At 44.3% G+C, this 25512-nt stretch overlaps 1 protein-coding gene and 1 pseudogene across 2 annotated transcripts in view; both read left to right on the plus strand.

Moving 5' to 3' along the window:
* The window catches only part of TMEM178B (transmembrane protein 178B), a 423271-nt gene that overhangs the window by 315844 nt on the left and 81915 nt on the right, over positions 1–25512 (plus strand). The window lies entirely within an intron of this gene.
* Positions 8470–9051, plus strand: LOC785954 (small ribosomal subunit protein eS10-like; annotated as a pseudogene).

The following is a 25512-nucleotide window of genomic DNA, read 5'->3' on the forward strand; positions in this document are numbered from 1 at the left end:
TAATCAAATTGGGAGATTGTCTAGGTATATTATGTTTCTACCTGAAAATTCTTTTACCTTTGGAGAAGTTGGAAAAGGATATATATGTACAGAATTTTACATTGGCTATCTTTTTCTGAGGCTTCCCTAGTGACTCAGTGGTAAAGAGCCTGCCAATACAGGAGATGCGGATTCAATCCCTGGGTGGGGAAGATCCCCTGGAGAAGGAAATGGCAACCCACTCCAGTATTCCTGCCTGGAGAATCCCATGGACAGAGGAGCCTGGTGGGCTACATTCCATGGGGTTGCAAAGAGTCAGACACAACTTAACAACTAGACAACAAGAGCAACAATCTTTTTCTACCCATGAATTCTTACTACTCTAGGTATAGACTAAGAAGTTACTTAGCACTCTGCCCCCTACCCATAAATGTAAATTTGAAAACAAATTTAGTTGCATTTTAAAAAATACATATTTCAGTGACAAAATTTTTAGGCCTAGATGTATATTTTGGAAACTGATTAAAGTCTTCATACATTTGTGTTGGTCACCCCAACAGCCTGAAATTGATCATAGTTCTGTCATGGTTAGTGAGGTGGGACATCAGAAAGTGAATTATGTCAATATCTGTTGGCTGTGCATAAAAATCTGGGCATACAAAGTATCTGAATGTTTTGGATTGATAGCAAAACACTTGGAATAACTGAATATCCCAATTATATTCTTGTGTGTGTGTGTGTGTGTGTGTGTGTGTGAGAGAGAGAGAGAGAGAGAGAGAGAGAGAGAGAGAAAGGCCTTTCTAAGGAATTTGAAGCAGAGACTTCACTTTCCTGATACTCGATTGTAGGAACCTTTCTACCCCTTTAGAAAATGATACTCCACACTCTTTTCTTTGTCGTTTATAAACTTGGTGGGTTTCATAGCAAAATTTTGTAGGTTGCTAGTGTTTTCACCTTCCTACCTGGAATATGTATTTACCAAATGTCCTATTCATATATGCCCATTGCTTCTAGTAAAAAATCCAGCTATTTGTTTTTGCTGTCATGTGTGCACGTGTGTATGTTTATTTAGGGAAGGATTCTGTGCCCTTCTACAAGCAAATATTAATTGATAGCATTTATCATTCTGCTCCCTAAGATAATTATTCACATAAATTGTAATCATCTGCAGCTATATTCAATCATTGCATTGTAAGTGAAGTTGTCTCAGTGTGCTAATCTCATTGTATTTTAGAGGCAGGATATCATCTCTGAAAAGAGACTTATACCTTCCTGTCTGTCTGAAAATTCTGGACTCAGATACTTACCTAGAAGGAATCAGACCTGTAACTGAGTATTTCAGAGGCTAATACTGTGGATGCTGAGACCCCAGTGACAGGTGCATCACTGTCTCCTTACTCTTATCCCATGTAGCACAATATGGTCCACACCTTACCTGTGTGCACAGCATTATTTCTTTTGTATGCTTGCTTCACTTTCTCATAATAGTACAGCGAATGAGGTAAGGTGAACAGAAGTGTTCTGGACCCCAGAAGTCAAGGCAAGGGTAGCATCCACGTGGCTGTGATCTTTTCATGTAATTCAGTGATGTGCCCTGGCATGCCCACTGCACCCCATCAGAGTCTTGTATGTGGCTTCTCCTGATTTTCCTCTGTGGCCTTGTTCACACCTCTTAAATTCTTCTAGATCCTTAATCCACATAAAAGACAATTCCAGCCCTCCATTCTGAATAGGAGGGCTTCCCTGGTGGCTCAGTGGTAAAGAACCCACCTGCCAATGCAGGAGATGCAGATCCAATCCCTGAGTCAGGAAGATCCCCTGAAGAAGGAAATGGCAATCTATTCCAGTATTCTTGCCTGGGAAATCCCATGGACAGAGGAGCCTGGCGGGCTACCTTCATGAAGTTACAAAGAGCTGGACGTGACTGAGCGATTGAACAATAGCAACAAATTCTGAATAGCGATGTAGATTCTTTCCCTGAAGTTGTTGGGGAGGTAATTTTCATTTGATTTTCCTGGGCCACACTTGGTTTGTCAGAGAACTAAGTGCTGTGTGAAATTTTTCCTTCCCAAGAAGGAGCAACTTTCATTTTTCATATTTCTTTCTTTTCTTTCCTGAGCTTCAAATATTTCTGTCTATAAATTATTATTTTAAAAGGCTATTTCTAAATATTCCCATACTTCTTTCCATATATCCCTCAAACCTTGCCTTATTAAAGACATATGGGTCTCAAATATATTTAAGTGAATCTAGAAAATGAGGGCCTTAGTAGCAAACATTCCCTACATTGGAAAAAATGTGTGTGAGGGGCTTTCATGTCTTAGGACATTGACAATTCAGTCCCCTCTTTTTTGCCCACAGAAATAATACATTTTCTCTTGTAACTGAGAGGAACTGAATGCATTTATACTCTTCTATTCTGTCTTGGCTAGAACCTTTTCCACTTTTAATACAGAGAGTAGGTCTCCAGCATTCATTTATTCATCCTAGATTTAAATCTCCAGCCCTCTTTCCCTGAGTTTGAGGATCAGATACCCCCTGCTATCTAATTGATGTCTAATTGGCATCTCCACACAATGTCTAAGACTTTTCTCAAACTTCACGTGCCCCAAAAGAGTTGAATTCTCCTCGCCTAAACCAGTCCCTTCCTCTGTCATGCCCATCTCAATAATGGCACCAGCATCTACCAAATTTGCTCAAATTGTGCTTGATTCCTCTCTCCCCAATCCCATATCCCATCCACCAGAAATCTGTTGACTCTAATCTCCAGTTTATCTTGAACCAATTGTCAATCCCCCAAATTCAGGCCACCATGATCCTTTGTTTGATATATTCCAATAGCCCTCTCCATAGGGACACCTGGTCTACTTCCTACCAATGCTTTTTTTATCATCTGTTCTCTGCGTAGCAGCTAGAGTGACATTTAAAACTGAAATCATATCACTTCCTCATGTAAAAATGTCTGAAGTCTTCCTGTTCACTTAGGTCGATATCCAAATCCTTCATTATGAACCGCAAGGCACTGCGTGCCTTTGCTGCTGCCTTTCAAACTCCTGTACACCAGGCACCATCCTAGGCATTGGGATTCTAGGAAGAACCAGAGAATGTCTGCCCTCCTGAAACTGACAATCTGGTGGGATTCTTAAGAGATGGGTCTCAAGATATTTGAGAAACTACCAATTTTTGAATATTACTACATTATTACAAATCCCCCCATATATTACAGCTTTTGTGCTGGCTGGAACACGCATAAATTCTGTTTTCTGGTTTCCCTGGTCCTGTAAGTGAATTTGCTTCATGTGCCTGATCTGCCAAATTTAACATTCCACTTTTTATTTTATACAAAATACCACTTGCTGAGATCTCTCCTCATCGATCTCACCTGTTACCAGCATTTGCCAATGGCTTACTTTATTAAAGTTTTTTTTTTCTCCACAACAAAGGCACTTTTAAAAAATAATCACTGTATGAGTGTTAATGCCTGTGTAACAAAAAGGGAAAACAGCACTAATACATTGATTTGGGAATGCCAGGTAGCAGACTAGCCTTTCTCACTAAGCTAACAGACTCAGCCCCACCAACAAACTTTACGATGCACACAGTTCAAAATTCAGCAAAGTAGTGAGCTCCTCTGTGCCTCAGAGGAAAAGTCTCCTGGGAAATGCAGAAATTCCAGCAAGATCTGCCAGTGGGAATGCACAGAAGCCCCCTTACTTACCTTCCCTACATTCTGGCACCTTTATCATCATGGTCCTGTCTTCCCAGCCCCATTCTCTTTAGAAACTTGGGAGCTTGGGAAACTCACCTTTCTGCCCCAAGCTCATGTCATTGCTTGGCCGTGATAGGAGGCTGCAGTCCAGCCTTGATTCCTTCCTTACTGCTGATGCCCTCACTTGGCTGGACTTCACACTGGTATTGAACCGTTGCTCTTGGAATGGCTTTTATTTATTTTTATTTAACTTTTATTTGCTATAGAGGTATAGCTAATTAGGGCTTCCCTGGTGGCTCAGTGGTAAAGAATCTGCCTGCAATGCAGGAGACACGGGTTCGATCCTTGGGTTGGGAAGATCCCCTGGAGGAGGTCATGGCAACCCACTCCAGTGCTCTTGCCTGGAGAATTCCGTGGACAGAGGAGTCTGGTGGGCGGGCCACAGTCACACAGAGTCGGACGTGACTGAAATGATGAAGCAGCAGCGTAGCCAATTAACAGACAATGTTGTGATGGTTTTAGGTGAACAGGGAAGGGACTCGGTGGCCTATCCATTCTCTCCCCAACTCCCCTCCCATCCATGTTGTTACGTAACACTGAGCAGAGTTCCATGTGCTATTTGTTGTTTATCCATTTTAAATAGAGAGTGTGTCCATCCCAAGTGGAATGGCTTATATTTTTAATATGTGGAGGACACTGTTCACTGGTAGCGTTACTCATCTTCCTGTATGTGTGGGGTGGTGTTTTGTTTCTCTGTTGTTGTTTTTTTGTTGGTGGTGGTGGTAATTTCCCTCAGCTTTACTGAGATAGAATTGACAAATAAAATTGTAAGATATTTAAAGTGTACAAGATGGTAATACATATATGTTGTGAAAGGAATTCCCTCCATAGAGTTAATTAACATATCTGTCACCTCACGTATTTACCTGTTTTGTATGTGTGAATGTTTAAGTTCTAATCTCTTGGCAAATTTCCGTTATATGATAGTGTTATCAACTTGAGTCACCATGATGTTCATTAGATTCTCAGGCATTATTCAGCTTATAACTGAAAGTGTGTACCCTTTTACTAACCTCTGACAATTTCCCCCACCAATTTGTGAATATCTTGTTTTCTATAAGTGATGCCACATGTTACATGGCTTATTTCACTTAGCTTAATATCCTTAAGGTTCATCCATGTTATTGCAAATGCCAAGCTTCCTTCTTTTTAAGGGAGAAGGCAATGGCACCCCACTCCAGTACTCTTGCCTGGAAAATCCCATGGATGGAGGAGCCTGGTGGGCTGCAGTCCATGGGGTCGCTAAGAGTAGGACACGACTGAGCAACTTCCCTTTCACTTTTCACTTTCATGCATTGGAGAAGGAAATGGCAACCCACTACAGTGTTCTTGCTTGGAGAATCCCAGGGACAGAGGGGCCTGGTGGGCTGCCATCTATGGGGTCGCACAGAGTCGGACACAACTGAAGCGACTTAGCAGCAGCAGCAGCATGTGTATTATTTCTTTACTCATTTACCCATCATTGGACACTTAGGTGAATATAGATATTTCTTTGACATAGTGTTTCCATTTTCTTTGGAGATGTTTTCAAGAATGCAATTGCTAGATCACACGATAGTTCTTTTTTGAATTTCTTGAGGACTCTCCACACTGTTCTCCATAGTGGCTGCATGAATTTATCTTTCCACCCACAGATCCTCATCAGCATTTGTTATCTTTATCTTTTTGATAACAGACATCCTAACAGTTGTGAGGTGATATCGCATTGTGTCTCTGATTTGCATTTCTCTGATGACTAGTGATGTTGTGCATCCTTTCATGTTAACTGCCCTTTGTATGTCTTCTTTGGAAAAATGTCTATTTAGGTCCTTTGCCCATTTTTTAATTGGGTTATGTTTATTTTCTATTGAGTTGTATGCTTATATGTTTTGAAATATCTTCTCACCACTTTCTGTAGGTCAGGTTTACTTGAGATCTCAGTAGTTTTAGTGTTTTAAGTAGTGTGAAAATCTGTCATATGAAATTAGTCTACTTATTGTCCCTTATGGAGCATGCTGACACACTACCATTATTTTTTCCCCATTTCTTTGTTTTTGGATAAACCAACCTTCTTTCTGTTATGAATCCCTGAATTCAAAATTAAACCCAAATCATTCTTTAATCCAGTTGACTGTCCTGACAAATTTATATGTCTTCAAAAATGTCTCCCAGTTTTTGTTCCAGCAAAAGAGATTCCTTTCCATTCTTTTCATGTTTTTCAATATAAATCTCAGGACCCTGTTTCTGACATTTCAGTGTCATTAGTTATTCCATTTTTTTAGCACATGCAACATGTCCATCACTGAAATAGAAGAATCTGTTACAAGACCAGCCCTTAGTGCCAAACCAGATCCCTGGAGATCTGTGTGCATCATTATGGTCCCTACCATCCAGTGATCTTTCTAGGAGCATCCTTGAAGGCGGACTGAATTTGTATTATCAAACTTTGGCATTAGCAGAGATATTCAACTCAATCCAGCCATGTGTACTTTTAATATAAAGATTTACATTTAAAAAATTAGAAACCCATTACATAGAATCTTGAACTCTATTTGTAACTCATACCTTATAGTAAGTAGGGGAAAAAAAGACTTCTAAGTTCCAAAAGCCTACCATTAGTGCTTACTGAACTGTTAGAGAACAGTGTTTCAAATAATCCTTTCTGTTATGAGATCAACCCCACATTGTTATCCAGCCCTGTCTGTCTTGCTTATTTTCAGCCATATATCAAGGCATAAATCCTGCTTATATCATTAGAACTTCTAATCTTATTCCCTGGCCACCCATTGGTCTTAATTATCCCTAACCTAGGTGAGTCTAGGAACAAATGTTATCAGCTTCTCAGCCCCATTCCTATCTCCACGTACAACTCTCTGACCAAATAGAAGAGAGCCCCTTCCTTCTACCCCATCATCTGCTTAAGGCAAACACAAAACAAAAGCAAAACCAAAAAAAATCTTCCGACTCCTGAGTTTGTTATTTTACAAAGAGATCAGACTCTTCTTCTTAAGATTCTTCCTGAACTCCTTACCTGGTGATGACAAGATTTTACTTGAGTCTGTGGACTTCTTACATTCCTCTCCCTTCCAGCATCCATTCATCACACTCATAAGGACCACCTTGGGCCTCAAGGGCAGGTGGCCTCTAAAAGAGTTGGGCAGGGGTTTTGAGGGGCTGAAGGGGTTTTGAAATATTGCTCCCCTCTTCTAGGTTTTGAGTTGTCATGGATATAATTAGTTCTCTCTGTGTCTTCAATTCCTTTCTCTCCTGGGTGATGACTTGATTAAAAATCTTATTTCCTTATTGGTGGGATTCTGCTGCAAAGGGTCATTTGGGAACTTTGCAGAAACTTTAGCACCATTCCCTGGACTCTGAAATATTGTTGTTTCTGTTGAGATGCTCAGTCGTGTCTGACTGTTTGCAACCCCATGGACTGCAACACACTAGGCTTCCCTGTCCTTCACTATCTCCCAGAGTTTGCTCAAACTCATGTCCATTGAATCAGTGATGCCATCCAACCATCTCATTCTCTGTCACCCTCTTCTCCTCCTGCCCTCAATCTTTCCCAGCATCAGGGTCTTTTCCAATGAGTTGGCTTTTTCCTCAGGTGGCCAGAGTATTGGAGCTTCAGCTTCAGCATCAGTCCTTCCAATGAATATTCAGGGTTGATTTCTTTTAGGATTGACTGGTTTGATCTCCTTGTTCCCCAAGGGAATCTCAAGCATCTTTTCTAGCACCAGAGTTTGAAAACATCAATTCTTTGGCACTCAGCCTTCTTTATGGTCTAACTCTCACATCCATACATGAACTATTGGAAAAACCATAGCTTTGACTATATAGACCTTTGTTGGCAAAGTGCACAGAAAAGTCTTAATGACCCAAATAACCATGATGGTGTGATCACTCACCTAGAGCCAGACATCCTGGAGTGTGAAGTCAAGTGAGCCTTAGGAAGCGTCACTATGGACTCTGAAGTATGGGAGAAGGTAAAAATATTAAAATCCACTCTCAGGAACTTGGCTCTCCAGTGAATAAATAACATGCTACTTTTGTTCTCCGTGGAGCTACCTCTCTATCACTTTATTAGATGAAGTTCTTGTATTTTGGAGTTTAATCATTTTGAGGGGAAAAGTCAAGAATACTTTCAAACTATTATGAAAACTATGGATCTTCTTTCTAAATGATATGATTGTGCACTACCTGTGTGCATCATTACTGTGTCCTTTGTTTGCAGTGAATGGCCATCAGCTCTGGCCAATGGAAATAATAAAGGATGCTAGGCTAGCTCATGGAGCTGAGTAAGACAGAAGCAGCCTAGATCAGAGGAGGAAAAGAATCTGAGCTGTCCCAGGGTTGGGGAATCTTCCTGACTCAGCTCCAATAACTCCTAACATCTGTATCTGTCCATATTTCAAAATCTCAGGAGAAGGAAGAAGTCCTAGCTTGAGTCAGATCAATCAGCTGTACCAGGAGGGTGCGGTGCTCATTTGGATCCATTTTATGTAGCATGAGGGGCTTCCCTGGTGGCTCAGATGGTAAAGAATCTGCCTGCAATGCAGGAGTCCTGGGTTTGATCCCTGGTTCAGGAAGATCCCTGGAGAAAGGAATGGATACTCTCTCCAGTATTCTTGGCTGGAGAATTCCATGGACAGAGGAGCCTGGCAGGCTACATACAGTCCATGGGGTCGCAAAAGAGTCAGACATGATTGAGCGACTTTTTTTTTTTTTAATGTAACATGAGGACAGCAACCGTCGCGATGTTGATGCCCAAGAAGAACTGGATTGCCATTTATGAACTCCTTTTTAAGGAGGGGGTGATGATGGCCAAGAAGGATGTCCACATGCCCAAGCACCTGGAGCTAGCAGACAAGAATGTGCCCAATCTTCACGTCATGGAAGCCATGCAGTCTCTCAAGTCACGAGGCTACGTGAAGGAACAGTTTGCCTGAAGACATTTCTACTGGTACCTCACCAACGAAGGCATCCAGTATCTCTGTGATTGCCCCCACCTGCCCCCTGAGATCGTGCCCACCACCCTGCGCCGCAGCCGTCCTGAGACTGGCCGGCCAAGGCCCAAAGGTCTGCAGGGAGAGCGGCCTGCAAGACTCATGCGAGGGGAAGCCGACAGAGACATCTACAGACGAAGCGCCGTGCCCCCTGGTGCCGACAAGAAAGCCAAGGCCGGGGCTGGGTAGGCAACTGAATTCCAGTTTAGAGGTGGATTTGGCCGTGGACGTGGTCAGCCACCTCAGTAAAGCTGAAAGGGATTGTTTTGTGTTGAATAAACCTGTAAACAGAAAAAAAAAAATAATAATGTAACGTGAGGGTATTCCCAGTGATTAGAGAAATCACTGAGTTGTGCAAGCATCTCTCCTACGAGCTAACTCTGCACACAACTTCAAGGCATTCAGGACCTCCTGCTTTGGAGGAAGATAAAACCAGTTTTGACAGAATTCATAGAACCCCTGAATATTAGAGTGGAAGGAATTTTAGATAATATATGCTTTTATTGAGCATTTATTATGTGCCAAAGATTGGGCTTCCCAGGTGGCTCAGTGGTAAAGATAAAGAATCCACCTACCAATGTAGGAGACACATCCCTGGGTCGAGAAGATTCCCCTGGAGAAGGAAATGGCAACCCACTCCAGTATTCTTGTCTGGAAAATCTCCTGGATAGAGGAACCTGGCAGGCTACAAGTCTGTGGGGTCAGAAAGAGTCAGATGTGACTAAGCACACACTCATCCACGTGTCAGACATTGCACAAATATTTAACATGCACCGTCTCCTTTTATTTCTACCATAACTCCTTTAGACAAGGATATATTACATCTTTTTCTACAGATAAGGGAACTGAGACACTCAACCTAGAAAAAGATAGCTTGAAATCCCGTCTCATCCCTGGTCCTCATAACTTCTTACCTTCAGAGAAAGAAATTCTACTCCTAGTTCTGAGTTCCTCAAGATCCAAATTTTATTTCTGGGTAATCTAGGTAGATCAGAGGTAAAGCACAGAATGACGTTTGTCCCTGCCTAAAATGGGTTTGGCGGCTGATGAATCCCTTGCCGTGCCCATCTTTTCTTGGCCCACCACCAGCTAGGACTCAGAAAAGGTTTTCATGGAGAGAAGCTCTATTTAGCAGACCCCGTTTTAATAGAGGGAAAGCGTCAAGCCTGCACGCACTCACCCACTCTGTCACCCGGTGACATGGGCTCCGTCTGCCCGCCCACCACCACCTGCTGTGCTTCCCTGTGGCTGGACCCTTGTCTCCCATCACCACACGGCTCACCCACAACTGTTCCGTTTCTGGGCCTCTCACCCACCCACCCTTGCTCTGTTATTCTGCCACACAACCCAACACTCATGCATATTCTCCACCCAGCCCTCCACGGTCATCACACCAGCCATGCCATTCTATAAGAAACCTGTTTTCTCACCTAGTCCCCAGCTGCCTTCTTCCACTCACCTGTAGTCATCTGCTGAAGGTGCCAAGCCACACACCCCTTTAGCTTTTCATGGGCCGACTCTTTAAGATGTGAGGCTGTGTTCACTGAGGCATTTGGGGATCTCTAGGGGACTCAGTAGGACATTTTTGCTACTGAAGCAGCTGGCATTACTCACAGAGTCTCATTACAGCTTGAGGATCCGTCAGGTAACCATGAAAGTTCCTGGGAGGGCAGCAGGAAATAGCCCAGATGTATCTTTGGCTCCTCTGGACCCGGTACAATGCCAAGCTCATGGCAGGCACTTCTCTGAACTGCCTAGGGCTTCCCAGTTCGCTCAGTGGTAAAGAATATGCCTGCCAATGCAGGAGGCACAGGTTCGATCCCCGAGTCGGGAAGATCCCTAGGGAAGGAAATGGCAACCCATTCCAGTATTCTTGCCTGGGAAATCCCATGGACAGGGGCGCCTGGCAGGCTACAGTCGATGGGGTTGCAAAGAGTCAGACACGACTGAGCGACTGAACAACCATCACCACCTGAATTGCCTCCATCGTATCAGTCAGGCTTCAGGTGGAGATGTTTTTCTAAGGTGAATGGTAGGCATACCTTTCTATGTTAAAGCAGGTGTCAGTATTACAACACCTGGTTTGCTATAAGTGCAACTTGGAACTCACTGAAGATGGAGCTGCATTTCTTTAGGTGAAAAACATTCTCACCACCTAAATTTATTCAGTCTAAATTCTTCTAACCAACAAGGGAGCAAATTCTTTATTTCTTCCTCCCTAGGTTGTTATGCTTCCTCCCCACTAAGCCTCTTCTTACGCGTCAGAAGGATCCTGCTGTGGTATCCAAAACCTGATTCTAGGAACGGCCAAGGAATTAGTTTAAAAGGATTGGAATAGTAAATGCTTCCAATTGGCATTAACTTTTCCTGTCATGGCAGCCTGGGCAATGAACAGTAATTTTCATGGGTCTAACTCCATTGCAATTCTGAAATTTCACAATTCTGGACATTTTATATACAGTTTGGGGCTGATTTAGGTAGGAGTCAGCAAGGCTTCCACTCATTTCCAAGGATGTACACAAACAACAGTAGGTAAAAGTCAAACACTAGAGTTTCTTGGAATTTCTATCAAGAACTGCAAATGTTTAACTGGTGCTTGATTACTCAGACTTTTAAAGAGGTCCTTCCTTCCTCACTGTGCATGCTCAGTTGTGTCTGACTCTTTGAGACCCCATGGACTGTAGCCCACCAGGCTCCTCTGTCCATGGGATTCTTTATTTTTCTCCAGGGAAGAATACTGGAGTGGGTTGCCCATTCCTCCTCCAGGGGATCTTCCCAACCCAGGGATCGAACCCGTATCTCTTGTGCCTGCTGCATTGGCAGGTGGTTCTTTACTACTAGCGTCACCTGGGAAGCCCCTTAACTGGTACAGCTATTATGGAAAATAGTATGGAGGTTCCTCAAAAACTTAAAAAAAGAACTATCTTGTGATCCAGCAATCTCACTTCTGGGTATACATACCCAAGGAAAATGAAATCAGCATTTGAGAGATATCTGTTCATTGCAGCATTATTTATGATAGCCAAGATACAGAGACAACCTAAACCTTCATTGAAAGATGAGTGGATAAAGGAAGTGTTCAATGGGCTATTATTCAGCCTTAGAAAAGAAGGAAATTCTTCTGTGTTTGTGACAACATGGATAAACTGTTAAGATATTAGGCCAAGTGAAATAAGCTAGAGGCAGGAAAACCAATACTCCATGACATAACTTACTTGTGGAATCTAAAAGTAGAAACAGAGCAGAATGGCAGTTACTGGGCTCTGGGGGAAGGGAACCATGAGGAGCTGGTGGTCAAGTGATACAAACTTTTATTTGTATACAAGATAAATAGGTTAAGAAACCTAACGTACAACCATGTGACTCTAATGACTATTGTATTGTGGACCTGAAATTTGCTAAAATGGTTGACCTTAAATGTTCTTACCACAAATGAAAAGGGTAACAAGTCTGTGAGGTGATGGATATGCTCATTAGCTTGATTGTAGTGAATATTGCACAATCAAATTATCAAATTGTATTTGTATTAAGTGTATGGGCTTCCCAGGTGGCACCAGTGGTAAAGAACTCACCTGCCAATGCAAGAAACATAAGAGACGTGGGTTTGACCCCTGGGTCGGGAAGATTCCCCTGGAGAAGGGCATGGCAACCTACTCTAGTATTCTTGCCTGGAAAATCCCATGGACAGAGGAGCCTGGCGGGCTACAATCCATAGTGTCACACAGAGTTGGACGTGACTGAAGCGACTTATCACGTACAGACACTTTAAGTGTATATAATCTTTGTTGACTATAACTCAATAAAATTGGAAAAATTTTTTAAAAGTTGAGATAGTAAGTAGCATAGCAGCCTATGAATTTGCTGGTTTCTAATTCATATATTGATTATTAGATATTATATATACATGAAATCTTTCCTTTCCAAAACAAACAGATAAAAAAACAGACTTGCAAATGTTTTGAATATACCATTTCTGCAGTTGCAGCTACATTATTTTACTGTCCTGGGGCAGTCCCAAAACTGCCTGGTAGTACCTTACTCCTGGCAGCAGTAAGGAGTTAACAGATCACCCTGGGCTGCAAAGTCCATTTGTTTCTAGGTGGTATCATCAGACCTGGATCAACAGGATCCAGAAACTGGATCTTTGGGGGTTTCTTGTGTTTTTCTTTTTTAATCTTTTTATTGGACTATAGTTGCTTTACACTGCTGTCAGTTTCTGCTGTACAACTCAGTGAATTAGCTATATGTTTACATATATCCCCTCTTCCTTGTGTGGGCTTCCCTGGTGGGCTCAGATGACAAAGAATCTGCCTACAATACAGGAGACCCTGGTTCGATCCCTGGGTTGGGAAGATCCCCTGGAGAAGGGAATGGCCACCCACCCCAAGATTCTTGCCTGGTGAATCCCATGGACAGCGGAGCCTGGTGGGCTACAGTCCATGGGGTCTGGACTTCCTTCCCATTGAGGTCATCTCAGAGCACCAAGGAGAGTTCCATGTGCTCTGCAGTAGGTTCTTATTAGTTATCTATTTTATACCGGGTAGTGTACATATGTCAGTCCCAATCTCCCAATTCATCCCCCCACCCCTTTCCCACTTGGGTATCCATACATTTGTTCCCTACATCTGTGTCTCTTTCTGCTTTGCATAGCAGATCATCTATTTTTATCAACCTGTTTTTCTAGGTTCCACATATATGTGTTAATATTACAGTATTTTTCTCTTTCTGATTTACTTCACTCCATATGACAGTCTCTGGCAGAAATCAACTCTTTCCCCTGAACTCCAGTCAGCAGGAACTTGCCAGCAAGTTTATCACTTTTTCACGATACCAACTACTCTTATTGGGTCCAGGAGGTATAAGTAGAAAATTCATAGTAAAAATTATGTAGCTTTTCTGGACTCTCCTCTTGTCAATTGCATGGATAATGTCTAACATAAAAGGGAAAGAGTCTCTTTCTCTACAGCCAACTTCTCATAACAAGTAAGTCATATCCGCTCTCCTAATAACCCCTTCTGGATCCATGGAGTGGTCTTTCTAGTAAATTGGTTTTGAAACTGGAACATATCCAGGCCTGGGCTTCCATGTATATAGCCTAATGGGGAAAAGAGGGCACATGCGTACATGGCTTCATGGGGTGGAGCAGAGGAAACAGCGGTGAGAGCTGTTAGCATGCGCACCACTCAGAGGGTGGCTGGTGAGTTCCGGAGGGCCTCCTTCCATCTTAAGACCTCTGATTAGCCAGTAATAGCATGCCAGCACAAGTGGCTCAGTGGTAAAGAATCCAGCTGCCAATGCAGGAGACGTGGATTCGATCCCTGAGTTGGGAAGATCACCTGAAGAAGGAAATGGCAACCCACTCCGGTGTTCATGTCTGGGAAATCCCTTAGAGGATCCTGGTGGGCCACAGTCCATGGGATCGCGAAGAGTTGGACATGGCTTAGTGACGAAACAACAACAACAACAGTTATACTGGCTGTAGGTCACAGCACCATTGCCAAAGTCACCAATAGAGTGACAATCCTATTTACTTCCGAGACTGTCCTTGATCAATGGCAAAGACATTCTCTGTTGAGAGTTGTCTGTGTGAATCTGAATGGAGACGATTGTATGGGGTCTGCAGTTTTACAAGAAACCTCTGGGCCTGAACAAGGAGTTGTTCAGAGATTTGGGGGAGCAAGGACATTTCCAGAGATCTCCAGCTCTGAACGGAGTGCCTGGCATGAGCCCCTTGATGATCTGCCTGGGGTCTTTAGAAAATAGCAAGAGAGTCTCTTTTTTTTTCTTTTAAAAATACAGCTGCTTTGGGAGCTGAGCAGTGCCTTCAGGGACCAAGCGGGTGGCTGGACATGTCTTGTTCAGGTCCTAGGCAATTACTCCTAAGGGACATTTCAGCTTCTCACTGAGAAATACTTCAAGTACTCAGATCCATTTTTTTTCAAGTTAAGATTCCCTTCAAACAAAGAAGAGAGAATCATTTAGGCTTCAAGGAGAGAGTGGGAGAGGACAAACCCAAACAGTGAAAGGGTAGATCATTCCTCTCCCCGCCACCTTCCTCCTTTCTTTCCGGGCTTTTGGGGCAACACTCCTCCTTTGGCGTCAGGAAGCAGTCACATGTTATTCTTTACCACGTGCACCGTGGGCTTTAAGCCCCAGCTGCCCACTTTCCTGTTATGAACAAGCTTTGATGGTTTCTGTCCTCAAGTGACAAATTTTTGCTTGTTTATGTGTGTTTTTATGTACCACATCCTAGTCCACAAAAATACTTTACTGTGGCTTGGGTGGGAGCTTCAGCTTCTGCTCAAAATCAAGTGATTTTTACTTGTTGGGGAAATCAGAGCTTTCTGCCTTTTCTCTCCACCTCCAGAGGGATCTCGCCTCACCCCCATCTCTCATGGGGGCTGGTGGGTCTCCTAGTGGGGTTATTGCTACACATTACAATCCAGCTTACATTGCTTTGGGGTTTTCAAAGTCAGAAATTCCTCAAACTTCCTGGCGCATCCTGAAATGCCATTTGGTCGGAAATTTTATGTTTAGCTGGAGATCAAGGGTGGAGATCGTAATTTCCCAGATATGACCTTTAACTCTCAATCCCTTGTTACCCATGACCTTTCTAACGCACATATCCCCTTGAAAGAAAATTTATACTCCTTGTACCTCTGCCAGGCCTCTCAAGTGAACTGTACATGCAGCATACTCAGCCTTGGCCGGATTCTGAGCATAGATTTTGTATATTAAGAGTAAACAGATGTTTATGGAGAATACTGACAAGATGCAGCAGAAATGAGAGAAAGACAGGATCATTGTGGTCAGAATTCGGAAGAGTTTTAAAAAGAGGATGTTATCTTTTTTGCTAAAGATGGGCGCTTGACTTCCAGAATAGATGGGGTTTGACAGATGGAAAAGGAAAGAGAGAATTCACATGCAGGACTAGCAGGAAGAAAGGTGCAAAGAGGCCGGGCATCGTGGGGTGTGTGCAGGGCCCAGCGGGGCAGGAAGCGCTCAGCAGAACCCAAGGGCCACGAAGGCCAGGCTGCGGAGGCCTAGCAGTAAGCCTAGCCTGCTTAGCTGCTGCTTTCAACTCTTTATTATGAAGTCTTTCTAATTGTGGCCAAATAAGAGGGCTTCCCTTGTGGCTCAGACAGTAAACAATCCGCCTGCAATGCAGGAAATCCAGGTTTGATCCCTGAGTCAGGAAGATCCCCTGGAGAAGGAAATGGCAACCCATTCTAGTATTCTTGCCCGGAGAATCCTATGGACAGAGGAGCCTGGAGGGCTACAGTCCATGGGGTCACAAAGAGTTGGACATGACTGGGTGACTAACACTTTATACATAACATAAAATTTACCATTTTAACTGTTTTTTTTTTTTTTTCGTTAAAAAAATTTTTTTTAATTTATTTTAATTGGAAGCTAATTACTTTACAATATTGTGGTGGTTTTTGCCATACATTGACATGAATCAGCCATGAGTGTACATGTGTTACCCATCCTGAACCCCCCCTCCCACCTCCCTCCCCATCCCATCCCTCAGGGTCATCCCAGTGCACTGGCCCTGAGCACCCTGTGCATTTAACTGTTTTTAAGTGGAAGGTTTTGTCTCATTCAGTTAATTCAACTGTCACCCCCCATCCATCTGCAGAACTTTTTCATCGGCCCCAACTGACACCCTCCAGCCATTAAACACTTCCCCGTTTCCTCCTCCCCTAGCAGGTAACCATTGTGCTACTTTCTATTGCTATGAATTGTCTACTCTAGGTATCCCAGATAAGTGGAATCATGCAGTATTTGTTGTTTTGTGGCCAGCTTATAACTTAGCGCTACATCCTCAAGGTTCATTTATGTTGAAGCATGTGTCAGAATTCCCTTCCTTTTTAAGGCTAAATGGACGTCCCACTGTGTGAACATACCACATCCGTTTATCTGCTCATCTGTCTATGGACATCTGGGTTGCTTCAACCCTTTGGCTATCGTGAATAACGCTGCTGTGAACGTGGGGTGCAAATATCTATTCTGACCCCTACTCTTCCTTCCTTTGGGTGTATACCCAGAGGTGAAATCTGGATCACAAGGTAATCCCTTGTCTAATGTTTTAAGGAACCAGCATACCATTTTTATTACAAAAAATTTAAGCATTAACAAAAATTGAAAGAAAAGGCATGTAGTAACCCCTTGATTTAAAATAGAGGTCTCAAACCACCTAGCATTAGAGATGTTACTTAAAGAGTTTGGAACTGAGGGGCAAAGATAATTGTCTAGTCTAGCCTTTAGTTTTCAATCCCATACCAGACATAAATTTCTCACACTTATCTCTTTGAAAGAAAATTTACACTCTTGTCCTTCTGAAAGTAACAGGTGACATTCATAGGTCCATCATCCAAGTCTAACAAATGCTGACATTTTTCTGTATTTACTTCATCTTTCTTCTCTATCTACCTGTCAAAAGTGTTTAATTCTTAATGAACTGCTCCAATGTAAATTGCAGGCTTCATGGTCCTTAATACCCCAGAATACTTACATATCCACATTGTCATTACCTATTCAACAAAATGAATAATAATTTCCTAATATTACCCATGCCTAGTTCATAGTCTCATATCCACAGTTGTCCCTCAAATGTCTTTTGTGGTTGGATTTCTTTTTTTCCAAACTAGAATCCAGTAGCCAAGAGCCATCTGCAGCAGGCATTGACTCTGTCCAGCAGATGGAAAGGAGAGCCTGAAGGTTTTGAGCAGGGAGAGAGGAGATCAAAGCTGAAATCTGGTGTTGTGGACAGCAGCATTTTTCTGGCGCCCCTCTGGGCCATAATCTAACTCTTGGGAATGGATCGAAGAGATTGAAGAGTGAATTCCCTGCTCCAGAGCAAACCAGATACAAGCTCTAATGGGGCTTACATCTAGCATTTAGTCTCACTAAACTTTCAACACTTCTGAAAAAAAAGACTTAGAGTGAGTCATTATCAAGTTACCCAAAGTTCTGCATTTACCATCTCCAAGCCCTGTTATTTAAGGCAAATAACTTGCCAGTTCCAGCACTTTGAGCCTGTGCTTTTGTGGTATGTTTAGATGCTGGGAATTCACAAAATGTGTGATAATTCATTTTTTCCTCCTTGTAAAGAGAGCTTGTTACCAGGGAAAAATGCTGTCCTGGGTGCTGCAAGGGGTTCCTCTTCCCCAGGGTAACACGGTCTTTATCCTTCTCTCCCTCCCTCCATCTTTAGGTAACTATGAAACCAAGAACTCCTAAATCCTTCCTCTGTTACTGAATCAGCAGGATATTTACTGAGTGACAGCTCTTTACTCAGCAGTGAGGAAAAGTCAAAGGAAATAGAAACCACTTGACACCAGGAGAATGAGAACTAATAGAGGCATAATAGGTGCAGAAACAGTGCTTTCAGCCCAGAGTGTGGCAGACGCTTGGACCAAGGAGGAGCGAAGGAGCCGGAGGACTTTCAGGGGGAGATGGGAGCTGAAGAGACTTGAAGGATTTGGGGGTGTGGCTAGGAGGCCAGGAGAAGGGAAAAGGGTTCATCCCCTCAGCACTATGGGGTCAGGGCTCAGCTGTAGCCCTGCTTCAGCCTCTTCGTGTAAGCCCCCCACACCTCGTGACTTGATGGATATGGGGCTGGTACCCCCAGGAGCAGGGTCCCTGAGACAACATGGCAGCCATCTGCTGCAAAGATGCTCTCATGCTCTCAAGAAGACCTTCATCTTTCTTTCCACTGCTTTTCATTTTTGTGGTTCTCACAGGCCACACACATGCTTCTATTATGGGCGCTGTGTGTGGGTTTGGAGAAGGCTAACTAGACAAGACTCTTTGGGTGTGCAACACTCTATTCAGGGGAATTAGTGAAAAAAAAACAAACAAAAAAACACATACTTTTCACCCTAATTTAGGAGGAATTTATTAGGCTAAATTTTTTTCTTTTCTTTAGACAAAAGGATGGCTTCATTTCTTTGGCGTTTACCCTATATTACTTATTTGTGTTTTCTTTTTTTTTTTTAACTTTCTAAAGACTGGACATGTTGAAGGAAACTCCTCTTCTTGTCTCACTAAATCATGGGCATGCTGTGTTACCTGACCTCTCCTTGACTTGCAATTGCATTTCTGGGGGATTTTGTTTGAAGATAGATTCCATCCTGTTTAGTTACCATTTTCTCTCTCTGACCACAGAAGTGTCCTCTGTGGCTTGCGCAAGACTGGGCCGAAAGCACAGGACCGAAAGACCCACAGCCTGGCTACTGATGGTTTTGGTACATTTTCCTCCAGCTTCCAGGATGGAAACAAGTTGAACTTTTCTAGGAGGAAATGGGTATGATGACAAGAGCTTAGGCTTTATGTGTAGGAGAGTTTGGTTGGTTTAGGTGTGGTCCCCTCTTGTCCTAGTTATAGGGGCTTAAAGCAAAGTAGGGACCCCCCCCTTCCCCGCCCTGTCTACCATGAGAGGCAGCTCAGGAGTCAGATATGGTTTGAATCCCAGTTCTTCCACTTAACTGGCTGTCTGGTGTTGGGCAAGATATCTGTTTTCCTGAGCCTCTGCTTTCTGATCAGTGATAATACCTGCTTCAAGAGTTGTTCAGGGGATTATAAATTATAAAATGCCTCACCCTCCACAGTTTCTGATAATAGAAACCAAATCATGGCCCCTGTATAGAATAATAATGTCCACAGCCCCTCTACCCCAGGGGTACAGCCCATAACACAGCTGCTATTTTTTCCCACCACCAGTGTCAATATAGATCTATGGTATTTTGAGCAAATTCTATTCTTTTCCATTTTTCATCTATGCCTGGTTCATTTATAGATTCTCAGATTCTAAGATACAGATAAAGCAAATTGCATAGCATATATATTTATATGTATTTTCGTCCTAGTCCTCCTCAACCTCTCCACTCTGAATTTCCCCCAGTGTGCCAGCCCATTTTAAGGTTCCTATTCCATGTTTTAAATATGTGCTCCCCAACACATGTAAAGTCTGGACCCACCTGTGATCCCCTAACCTTTCATCATCATCTCTTTGACTACCCACAGTCGCTTGCTGCATCTCACACCCACTGCATCCCCTCTCTCCAGCCTCCTGGCATCTAAGCCACCCCCACCTCTATTGACTTATTTGTATCTAATAATTTTGATTCTAGTTCTTTAGTTTGGTTAGGTTTCCAAAGAAACCTGCCTCTAGATAAGCTGCAGAAGACTCTATAGAAGGAATTCCATGGGCACATGGAACAGTTACTAAGAATTTAGCTGTTAATGTACATAGCTAAATCACACAGCTTCCCGGATTTCATTGTTTTGGTCCTCAGAGTGAGCTCAGCGTGAGCAGGGCTGCTTTGTTATCCCTGTTTTAGGACCAGGAAGCCAAGGCCCAGAGACAGAGGTCCCCACGGCTTCTGTGTTGGTTTGTGGTGGTACCAGAGGCAGACCTGGGACTTAGTGGGCGTTTGGTCCACAGTGCTCTCCCCTCCCCCTGCCTCAGTAAACAGGAAACAGCATGATGTGTTTACTCTGCTTATATATACACATATGGCTTTTTATATCAGGGGAATGGGAGAAGAGGACGGGGGTGGGGTTGAGAATGGGTTGGAACCGGAGAGCTATAATTAATTCTTTCTCCCACACAAACCACTGAAATACCACATATGAGAAACAGCATCACCAGCAAAATGCCATGATTACGCAGCATCGCTTCATATTCGGGAGCAAAGAGGGGGTGGTGCTAATTAACAGGTGGAGACGGAATGTTTACAACATCCTATTACTGGTAATGGAATTATCTTCACCCTCCTAATCATCACGGAGACCAGGGCTCCTCCCAGCCAGGCGTCTGGCCATGCCTTGTGCAAGAGGATGAGGCAAGAGGCTTGGGGGTCTTGATACCCTTCCCCGCCCCCCAGGAGGTGAGGGAGTGCAGAGAACTTGGGAGTGGTGAGGGTGGAGAAGGGGTGGGTCATGACACCAGGGAGGAAGCTGCTCTGCCAGCACCCCTCACCTGTTCCTCATCCCAAGCTTCTCATCGTTGCCTTGGGGGCCTCGTTGCCCAGGAGTTTGATGTCCAAGTTCCAGAGGAAGAAAACAGAGTCTCTTTCCAAAGGTCCAAAGAGGCAAATGCCCTACCACGCCTCCCTCCCGCACGCCTGTTTCCTCCAGTCTGTTCCCCGGGGCATCCCTTGACCATTCAGTTGCCCTCCCTTCCTGGAAAACCTTGGTCCTGCTGCCCATTGGAGACTCAACGGTCTTGGCAGCCAGAAGGATCTTCACGGCTTGCCCAGCCTGGGTCTGTCACATAACAGAGAAGAAAAGAGTATCAGAAGGGTGAAGTGACAGGGTGTGGCCATTCAAGGTTTCACCAATGCTCAGGCTGATCACTGCCTTCCTCTCCTCTTCCTCATACCTGTATCTGTTCGGAGACAAGAAGCCACTCCAGATGGGACCTTAAAGAAGAGAAGATGGGAGACTTCCCTGATAGCCCAGTGGTTAAGACTCCCGCTCCCGATGAAGGAGGCCTGGGGTCAATCCCTGATCAGGGAACTAGATCCCACATGCTGTGACTAAGATCCCACACTCAGCAACAAAAATCCTGTGTGCTGCAACTAAGATCTGGTGCAGCCAAAAAATAAAATTAAGTGAAAAAAAAAAGATGGGCAAGGCTCAGGGTATCTCCAGGCTCTCTTTAACACTGAGGGTTGGCATGTCTCCTAGAAGTTACTTAGCAGTCTCCTGGAAGCCACCTGACACTAAGAGAAAGGTCATAAAGGAGGTCAGTGTCACAGAGTGAAAAAGTGCTTCAGTCGTCCCCGCTATTTAGGGGGTGTTGAAAGCCCTCCAGCAATTCAGTGTGGGGACCATAGCGCCCTAAGATGTTTGTGATTGTTGTCGTTCATGGGAGAAAAAGAGAGCCCCCAGAGGACAAAACATCATCCAGACTGAACACTTTTTTTGTCTCATGAACATCTCTGAGCGTTGAGCATGGGCATTGTATCAGCACCACCAGCACCATCAGAAGGGGACCATGTGTCAGCTTCCCGTTAGTGAAGGTTGATGGTTGTAAGAAAAAATGAACTTTGTTGGTGCTTGAAGCCATGAGATCATGGAGTTTTTCTCCCCCAAATTACACTAGTAGTAATTAACTATCTCATTCATTTCTTTCACTTAGAAATAGCACAGTGAGGAAAAAAAAATTAAGTAAGCATGAGACTAGGAAAGGTTCCTCTCCCCAGGAGTTCCTGGATGACATTTCACATTGAGTCCTGAGGGCCTTTGCACTGTGAGGACCCTCCTGTGAGGCCGGTCAGTTCAGGAAGAATGTCACTTCCTTGAATCTGGCCCCTCCTACCAGCCCTAATGGAGAAGGCAATGGCACCCCACTCCAGCACTCTTGCCTGGAAAATCCCATGGATGGAGGGGCCTGGTGGGCTGCAGTCCATGTGGTCGCAAAGAGTCGGACACGACTGAGCGACTTCACTTTCACTTTTCACTTTCATGCATTGGAGAAGGAAATGGCAACCCACTCCAGTGTTCTTGCCTGGAGAATCCCAGGGACAGGGGAGCCTGGTGGGCTGCCGTCTATGGGGTCGCACAGAGTCGGACACGACTAAAGCGACTTAGCAGCAGCAGCAGCCCTAATATGGAATTACTGGTCTCCAACTTTGAAGGAGCCTGTTCCGAATTTTTCCCTGCAATATGGTGACTGGGGACTCAGAACACAGATTCTGGTAGAAACCATACTATAAACAGTAGGCAGGTTGCCAAGCCAGTGAGTAAAAGCCCGTCTGTAACTGAGCTGAGAGTGAGGAGCCCTGGGTTCAGCTCTGTCACTAGCTGCCTCTGTGACCATGGGTGAGTCGTTTAGTCACTGCTCCTGATTTTCGCACTGATTTTCTTTCTCTTCTTTCGCTTTTTATATTTATTTATTTGGCTGCGTTGGGTCATAGTTGAGGTACACTGGGTCTTCGTTGCAGATTGCAAAATCTTTCATTGCAGTGCGCTCGCTTCTCTAGTTGAAGTGCACAGGCTTGGCCTGTGGGATCTTAAGTTTCCCAACCAAGGATTGAACTCACATCCCCTGCACTGGAAGGCTGATTCTTAACCACTGGATCACCATGAAGTCCTGAATACTGCTTATCTTTCTATATTGATTTATACAGAATTTAATCACCATGATAAATCCTTCCCTGAGAAGTTATATTCTAGTTTCTAATTTGCAATGCAGGGAATGAATCTGCTCAATGAGGGGCAGAAGCAGAGCTGTCGTACCGCCGAGGCTTCCAGCAGCTCTTGGGCAAGTGGGACTCTGATGGGAAGGGGCCCAGCTCTGGCTGTACAGGGGGCTGAGTCAACGTCAGGAGACTGGGGTGGGTGGATAGGTAGGAGGTCACTAAGGTAAGCCTGCGGGGGAGGTGCCACAACGTGTGGAGATGGAGTTTCTAACATGCTGAGGACTCAGTGAGGAGCCTTTAACAGGACTAAGGGTGCTATCAAGGGGGCTTCCCTGCTGGCTCAGCAGTAAAGACTTTGCCTGCAAGGCAGGAGATGAGGGTTGGATCCCTGCGTCAGGAAGATCCCCTGGAGATGGAAATCGCAACCCATTCTAGTATTCTTGCCTGGGAAATCCCATGGACAGGGGAGCCTGGTGGGCTGCAGTCCATGGGGTCCCAAAGAGTCAGACCCGACTTAGCAACTGAACCACTGCCACCACTAAGGAAGGGTGGTATCAAAGACCAGCTGTAGGATACTGAGACCTTTGCTTGACTCTGGTCTAAAGACCTTTGCTAGTACTTTGTAGCACCTCTTGGAATCTAACTAGAGGGTAAGTTTAAGTTCTTGATTCCAGTGAAAAGGAGGAGACTGCTTTATGCCTGTTTCTTCTGAAACAGGCATCTGGATACAGTACACTGAGGCTGATGCTTGATCCTGGTTTTGCTACACTGATGCTGTGACCCAGCCCCTTGTCTTGGAGCCTAGGAACACCCCCACGGAGGTGCGGGAGCTAACACATGGGGAGCTGAACTGACTGGCACCCCTCCTCTCCACTGCTTGACTCCTGCCTTCTCTATACGCCCCACCCCCCAACTCCTCTTCCCCACCACCGCGGGATTTCTTTTCTCCCCAGAGCTTGGCGCCTCAAACACCAATGTGGACTTTTCTCTGGGCCATCTGCAACAGCACATGGGAGGCAAATTAGCCTGTTAGGCAGGGAGCAGAAGATATTCTTCGCTAGAATGGTTTGATGGAGGATCCTGTGTTTTCTGGAAGCAGCAGGAGGGGCTGCAGAGGTCCCCAGCGAGCTTGTTCTCATAGCCTCAGGCAGGGGCTCCCGGAGCTGGCAGGTGAGGCAGGCTCTTGTCCATCCCCCCCTGCCCTCTGAGTACAGATGTGGAATCTGAGCCCCAGAAAGGTGAGCTGACTTCTCCAAGATCACAAAGCTAGGAGGCAACAGAGTCAGGGAATGGCGCCATCGATTTCATTGCTGAAGCTCCTCCTGCCTTTCCTGAGAAGGGGCATTAAGGAGAGAGGCTCTGAAGGGCGTTTTCATCAGCAGCTCCCCAGTCATCCCAAATTAGCAAGCATCAAGCTGTAATCAGTGTTCGGTGACGACGCGGGCAGCCCAGCTTCCGCACCTGTGTGCTTTCTTTGCTTTTCTCTTTTAATTTTGGAAAGGTTTCCTATCGATGTAAATTCAGACCAGATTTATCTCCCCCATCCTGACTCCCCTCCCATTTTCTTCTTATCTTCAGGGGCCTACCAGCAGCACCACATGGGCTTTGCCTTTATCTCAAGCCAGCCATGGCCAGTTGAAGTGTTCTCCTGATTACTCCTGAATTTTGGCTGCAGGCATCTCACTGGATCCCTGGACCTCATTGGTCCCTGATTCAGGAGGCACCACACAGGACTGACAAGATGAGCACTGGGGGAAGGTCATGGGAAATACGGGTTGTAGTGGGTCATATTCTAGCGTATGAGCTGATAGATGGTCAAGGCAGAATCATGAGAACTCAGGCCTTCTGATTCCTCTTTCCAGGTTATGGTAATAAAGTGTTCCCACTATGGACTTCCCTGGTGGATCAGGAGTTTAGACTCTAAGCTCCCAATGCAGGGGGCCCTAGTTTGACCCTAGTCTGGGAACCACATGCTGTAACTAAGGATTGAAGATCCTGTATGCCACAACGATTTGACCCAGTGCAGCCAAATGAATAAATTAAAAATTTTAAATGTATATTCTTTAAGAAAGCTTTTTAAAATGTTCCCTATAATCATAAATGTCCTAGGAAGATAACTGGTCCTTATCTGGGTTTGCTGGACACCCTAGAGTCTCTGCCCAAGAGATCAGTTTTACACCTGCTTTCCGCGTACATGTCTTTCCTGTTTCTCAGAAGGTGATTTCTGGAGGTCATTTGTTAGCTTTCTTTGCCTGCATATTTACCGGCATTAGAGGGAGAGTCAGATGACTTCCAGACTGCTAACTCAGATCTACATCTCTATGAATTCTTTTCTTCTGCTGGTCCCAGAGATTTTCTATTTTGCTCTCATTTTTAAAGTGGTGTCTTTCTTTGGGTCTTGGGATTTTCACTGCCTCTTCTTGCCTCGCTATTTTTGAAAATAAATGCACAGGTAAAGAATGTTCAATGGGCAACAAAATACATATTCAGGAACTTTTAAAACAGTCTCCGATACAGCACATTCTTTTGCAATCTGGGAACACAAAGATGAACTTAAGCTGGACTCTTTTCCCAAGGAGTTGATGGTCAAGTGGAAGTTACAGATGTAGAAGGAAATATTTAT

This window comes from Bos taurus, chromosome 4, assembly GCF_002263795.3.
Source record: "Bos taurus isolate L1 Dominette 01449 registration number 42190680 breed Hereford chromosome 4, ARS-UCD2.0, whole genome shotgun sequence".
Taxonomy (NCBI): domain Eukaryota; kingdom Metazoa; phylum Chordata; class Mammalia; order Artiodactyla; family Bovidae; genus Bos; species Bos taurus.